Raw genomic sequence first — 7,021 nt, forward strand, 5'->3', positions numbered from 1 at the left:
CTGGAATAAATAGGGAGAGAGGGGGAGGCGGACCGAAGATGGAGAGTAAAGAAGATAGGTGGAGGGAGTATAGGTGGGGAGGTAGGGAGGGGATAGGTCAGTCCAGGGAAGATGGACAGGTCAAGGAGGTGGGATGAGGTTAGTAGGTAGATGGGGGTGCGGCTTGGGGTGGGAGGAAGGGATGGGTGAGAGGAAGTACCGGTTAGGGAGGCAGAGACAAGGTTGGACTGGTTTTGGGATGCAGTGGGGGGGGAGAGCTGGGCTGGTTGTGTGGTGCAGTGGGGGGAGGGGATGCACTGGGCTGGTTTAGGGATGCATTAGGGGAAGGGGAGATTTTGAAACTGGTGAAGTCCACATTGATACCATATGGCTGCAGGGTTCCCAGGCGGAATATGAGTTGCTGTTCCTGCAACCTTCGGGTGGCATCATTGTGGCAGTGCAGGAGGCCCATGATGGACATGTCATCAAGAGGATGCTTCAAAAATTAAACTGCCAAAACGATATTAACAACATCTGAGGAGAGATTTTACAATCAAGGAAGTGGATGTGGAATCCAAGTACATTGACTCACTTACTAATAATTGTAACTACAAAAGAATGTTGCATTTCAAATGTCCAATGTATATAATTACGTGCACCTTTTTAATGTGACAAAACCTATTTTTATGTTAGCAATTCCATTACTGAAATGTAAACTGAGGTTAAATTTACTTTGTGAAATATTTTACTTTTATTTAAGTAAACAAACCATGATAAACAATATTGGAGTACTCAGCATAAACATTTACCAAGTCAATTTCAAAATGAAAGGCTGACATAAAAATAGTGAGCCATGGACAAGAATATATGTTTGGAAGTTTTTAAACATGTACACAGGATTCCATTTAGTTCAAGTCACAAGCCATCAACTAAATTTAAATAATGCGCTAAATGTAAATAATGGAACAGATTCAAATTTTCATAGAATCCCTAAAGTGTCCAAACAGGCCATTCGGCTCACACCAACCCTCCAAAGAGCTTACCACACAGATGCAACCCTGCATGACTGATGATGAATCCACCTGGACACTATTTAGTTTGGCCAAACCACCTAACTTGAACATCTTCGGACTGGGGAAGGAATCCCATACAAACATGGAAGGAGTGTGCAAACTCCACACAGACAGTCACCTAAGGGTGAATCAAACCCAGGTCACTGGTGCTTTGAGATAGCATTGTTAACCACTGAGCCAACTTGTCACCCCAAATCATGGATGAGTAAAATCTGTAGAATGATTTTATTAAGCTTTGAGCAATATGGTAGGTGAGTGTGGGGTGCGGGGTGGGACGTGACAATTGAGCCCTCTTTATTCACTCTGGGAGTAACAACAAAATTTACATGGGCCAGGCAATTGGACAAGATAACTATCAGCAGGAAGAAACTCTGAAAAAATGATTATTTAGAAGCCTCAGTTTGCCGAGTGGCAGATTTGGCATCAGTACCTTCCCTACTGTTAGGAAAATACCAGTAAGATAAGGCATGGTGCCTCCCTTCCCATCTCCCACTTGCCAGCCTAATTCCATGGGAGAAGCAGCACATACCCAATGGAATTAGACTTTAATTTTTTATAGTTTGTTGGTGTAGGACTGCCCTCTTGGAAATGTAAAAAGCTTCTCCACCCTCAACCCCATCATCTGCCCCCCAACCCAACCATACCTGTTCCCCATTAACTTCCCACTTATTCATTGGCTTGGTGAGCATCTAGGGTTCAAGTCCTAGCTACTCCAGAGGTAGGTCATTACATAACTGAACAGGTTAATTAAAGATACCATCAACGGCCTTGTGATTTCCAAAACTATCCTGGAAATGAAAAAGTATCTGATAAAAAGGCATTTAAAGTTCTGAGTCATCATTAAGCAGTGAGGAAAGACTCAGTCCCACTTGTTTTGCAGTTTCCTAACTGCTCTCCTTTATGTATTTAACCTCATTTTTGTGTGTTGACTAGTTATATGGCCTATGCCATCTTTGAGGTACTGTATAATTTTCAGCAGATTGAAAGCTCTATCATACTGTATTAATTCAGCCATAGTCTTTTCAATTGGTTTGTACGGTCCATGACTTTTTCATTATCTGAGAAATAGGTAATGTTCTTCAGTGGCTTTTGACTTAACTGAGAAAAAAATGAGCCTGATCTGAGAAATAGTTTCCATGTTAACTTGAAAAAATGTTTTTGTTAAAATCTTTGCATAACTTCCTTATTACCCTTTAAACCACTACTAATTTAAAAATCTCTTTCTTCCTTAAAATTTATTTGCTATCTATTCACAGGGTAGTGAATTCCACAGATTCAGAACTATTTTATACAAATAATTCCTCCCCATCTCTATTTTATATCTGCCAACCGTCAGCCTAAACCATGATCTCTCATTCTAGATTGCTCCACAAAAGGGAAACATCCACTCTACATCAACTTGATCAAACTCTTTTGGCATCTTATTCACCTCAATGAGATCTCCTCATTCTTCTAATCCTAGTGAGTATAGGCCTAGACAGTTCAATCTCTTCTCATGAGACTGACCTTTCACTTCTGGGATTAATCTAGTGAACATTCTCTGAACTGCCTCCAATGTAATTACTTCCTTCCTCAAATAAAAGGGACCAAACCTGTATACAGTACTCCAGATGCAGGGTCATCAATGCTTCACACAATTGCAACAATCTTTCTCTACTTTTGTACTCCATTCCTTTAGCGAGATAGGCTCTTCTTTTCATTCTGGAATATGAAAACACCAAATGAGACAAAGAGGTCTTGGATACAGAAGACTTGAAAGGGAAGCAGCCAGATTCATTAAGACAACTTCAGAGCAATGCAGATAATGCTTCAATGGTCCACCAAAATCTGGAAATGTATATGGCAACAAACCCGAGGCTGGCAGGTGGTGACAGTTCTCGAACTCTGTAGACACCAGTGTACACACCAACCAAGCTGGCTGAGTTTCTGTACTTCTTCTTGACCTTTTCAGATCAAATGACCAATTGGCTCATTGAGATGCAATACTGACAGACAGTGCACTATTGAGCAAATGGCTTCATTGAAGAATGCAATATCTCACATGCTGAAGTGGACAACCAGCATGGTTTTTTCATAGAGATAGTAGGAATTGCCGATGCTGGAGAATCTGAGATAACAAGGTGTGGAGCTGGATGAACACAACAGGCCAAGCAGCATCAAAGGAGGGGGAAAGCTGACGTTTTGGGTCGAGACCATGCTTCAGAAATGGCGGAGGAGAAGGAGATTCTGAAATAAAAAGGGAGGGGGGGGAGGTGGATAGAAGATGGATAAAGAAAAGGAGACAGACAAGTCAAAGAGGTGAATGTAGGCTGCGGGATTCCCAAGCAAAATATGAGATGCTGTTCCTGCAGCTTTCAGGTGGCATCATTGTGGCAATGCAGGTGGCCCAGGATGGACATGTCCTCCAAGGAGTGGGAGGGGAGTTGTTTGATGCGCACCAGGTGTAGGTGTTCCACAAAGTGGTCCCCAAGCCTTCGCTTAGTTTCCCCGATGTAGACGAGGCCACAACAGGAACAACTGATACAATATACCACGTTAGCAGATGTGCTGGTGAACATCTGTTGGGGTGAGGGGGGAGGTGTAGCACTTTGCTCTGGTTGCAGGGAAAAATGCTGGGGGTGATGGGACTGGAGGGGAGTGTGGCGTGGACAAAGAAGTCACTGAGAGAGTGCTCCCTCTGGGATAAGGGTGAGGAGGGAAAAATGTCTTTCGTAATGGGGTCAGATTGCAGATGGCCGAAGTATTGGAGGATGATGCATTGGATTCGGAGGTTGGTGGAGTGGTATGTGGGGACAAGGGGGTTTCTGTTTTGGTTGTTATTGTGGGTAGGGGGTGTGAGGGATGAGTCGTGGGAAATGTGAGAGACACTGTCAAGGGCATTTTCAAACGCTGTGGAGGGGAAGTTGCAGTCCTTGAAAAATGAGGACATCTGGGATGTCCAGGAGTGAAATCCCTCATCTCGGGAGCAGATGCGGCGGAGTTGAAGAATTTGGGAATAAGGGATGGCCTTTTTGCAGAAAAGTGGGTGGGAGGAGGTGTATTCTAGGTAACTGTGGGAGTTGGTTGGCTTGAAATGGATATCGGTTTCCAGGTGGATGCCAGAAACGGAGACAGAGAGCTCCAGGATGGAGAGAGAGTTATCAGAGATGATCCAGATGAACTTAAGATTGGGTGGAAGGTGTTAGTGAAGTGGATGAACTGTTCGGGCTCCTCGTGGGAGCATGAGGCAACGCCGATACAGTCATCAATGCAATGGAGGAGGAAGTGGGGGATAGGGCCAGTGTAACTTTGGAAGAGGGATTGTTCCATGTATCCTACAAAGAGGCAGGCAAAGCTCAGGCCCATGCAGGTACACATGGCCACCCCCCTTTGTCTGTAGGAAGTGGGAGGAATTGAAGGAGTTGTTAATGGTGAGGACACGTTCAGCAAAACAGATGAGGGTGTCAGTGGAGGGGGACTGGTAGGGCCTGCGGGACAGGAAGAAGTGGAGGGCCTTTAGGTCATCTGCATGGAGAATGCAAGTGTATAGTGACTGGACATCCATGGTAAAGATGAAATGTTGGGGGCCAGAGAATTGGAAGTTTTGGAGCTGGAGGGTGTGTGTGGTGTCATGGACATGGGTGGGGAGTTCCTGGACCAAGGGGCAGAAGATGGAATCGAGATAAGTGGAGATGAGTTCAGTGGGGCAAGAGCAGTCAGAGACAATGGGTTGACGAGGGCAGTCAGGTTTGTGGATTTTGGGAAGGAGACAGAAATGGGCAGTGCAGGATTGGGGAACGATGAGGTTAGAGGCTGTGGGTGGGATGTCACCTGAAGTGATGAGATTGTGGATGGTTTGGGAGATGATGTTTTGGTGGTCGGGGTTGGAATCATGATCCAGGGGGCGGTAGGATGTGGTGTCGGAGAGTTGGTGTCTGGCCTCGGCGATGTAGATGTCAGTGTGCAATACTATAACTGCACCTCCCTTGTCCACGGGTTTTATGGTGTGCTTGGGATTGGAGCGGAGGTCTGCACGTTCTATGGGGGAGAGGTTGGAGTGGCTGAGAGGGGTGGAGATATTGAAGCAATCGATGTCTCAACGGCAGTTAGAGATGAAGAGGTCGAGGGAGGGTAGGAGGCCTTGGGGTGGTGTCCAGGAGGAGGGGATGTGTTGGAGGCAGAAGGGGTCAGTAGTGGGAGGGTTAGGCTCATGATTAAGGAAGTAAGCACGGAGGTGGAGACAGTGGAAAAACTGTTCAGTGTCCAAATATGAGTTGTATTCGTCGATGTTTGGGTGGAGGGGGACAAAGGTGAGTCCTTTACTGAGGGCTGACCGTTCATCCTCACTAAGGGGGAGGTCCTGGGGGGGATGGTGAGGACTCAGCAAGGCTGGGTGCTACTGTCTCCTCTGGAGCTTCTGGCTGTGGAGGTGGTGTGCAGAGCGATGTCGGCTTTCTCAAAAGTCTGTTTCTTTTCATCCCGCAAAAGATAGCACTTCATTCTGCAGAAACATCTCAGGCTAATAGAACTATGCTGTAGCACCATTCATAACTCCTTCAGAGGATGGCTTTACCATCCTGTCCTCACACACAACACACTTCCACTTCATTGTAACCTTGTTTGTGTATTTGTGTCTAATGTCACATTTTGTTAGTTTTTGTGGGTAATATGTAAAAAAAACCCATTTTCATTCAAGATGACTGTGGAGTTGCCTCTCGTTCGTTTTCAATCTAGTTACTGAAGAAATTAAGTGTGATATCTAGGTACTACATAAAGCAAAATTTTAAGATAAAAGTTCTCACGACAGATTGAGAGAGAGCCTAAAGATGTAGGGAGTTGTAATCTCTCTTTACCTGTTCATAACATTAAATATGGTGACTAGTGCATCTGTTGGCCCTCATGTCCCTTCACTGTGTTCACAATAGTTGCATCTTAATGTGTCCCAGACCCTCCACTTTCCCTGTAGATATTTCCTAAACAACCTCTTCAGCGATGTTAAGACATACCTCAGGAGCTGGTAGACCATGAACCTGGGTCTCCTGTCCCAGAAGTAGGAACATCACTTTCCATATTAGATTTTGTTTTTTTCTGTGTTCTCTCAGTATCCAGATGTACACTTACACACAACTGAATGTATTTTTTTGTAATCACTAAATCACCCATGATATTTATTCATCCTTTATCCACCTTCAATAAATCAGCTGTGTTTTTCAATTGATTAATTTACATGCAAAGCCTGGTAAGGGCAAAGCTTGGGTGGGGCTAAATCAAAATGAAGATAAAGCACTCTGCCACCTGCATTGTGAATATTGGTAGACACCCTCTCCCCCTCCAAGACACCCGGGCACAAATATAACCATGTAAGGAGGGGCAGTCGGCAGCTAAGACACGCCTCAAGTGCCCACTGCCTGCACTTCCCATTTGATAAGTTCAAATTGATGCTCCAAAAATTGAAAATGGCATCCCCAATTAACTCAATTATCTGTTAACGTGATTGCTGGTTCTTCTCCTTGAAAATGGCTGCAATTCCTGACCCCCAGGTGCATGCACAGTTGCAGCAAAGTTTCTAAAATGAATTGACAGAGTGATAATCATAGATCACAGAATCCCTACAGTGTGCAAACGGGCCCTTCGGCCCAACAAGTCCACACCAACCCTTCCAGCATCCCACCCAGACCCATCCCCCTATAACCCACCTAAGCTGCTCATCCCTGAATACTACAAGCAATTTAGCATGGCCAATCCACTTAACCTGCATATTGTTGGACTGTGGGAGGAAACTGGAGCACCTGGAGTAAACCGACACAGACATGGGGAGAATGTGCAAACTCCACATAGACAGTCGCCTGTGGGTGGAATTGAACCTGGGTCCCTGGTGCTGTGAGGCAGCAGTGCTGACCACTGATCCACTGTGCAAACCCTTAAAAATGAGAAGTATATAGGTGAAGAACAACAACTAAGAATTTTTAAAAAATTTTGAAATACTACTT

Source organism: Stegostoma tigrinum, chromosome 25 (genome assembly GCF_030684315.1).
Source record: "Stegostoma tigrinum isolate sSteTig4 chromosome 25, sSteTig4.hap1, whole genome shotgun sequence".
Classification (NCBI taxonomy): Eukaryota; Metazoa; Chordata; class Chondrichthyes; order Orectolobiformes; family Stegostomatidae; genus Stegostoma; species Stegostoma tigrinum.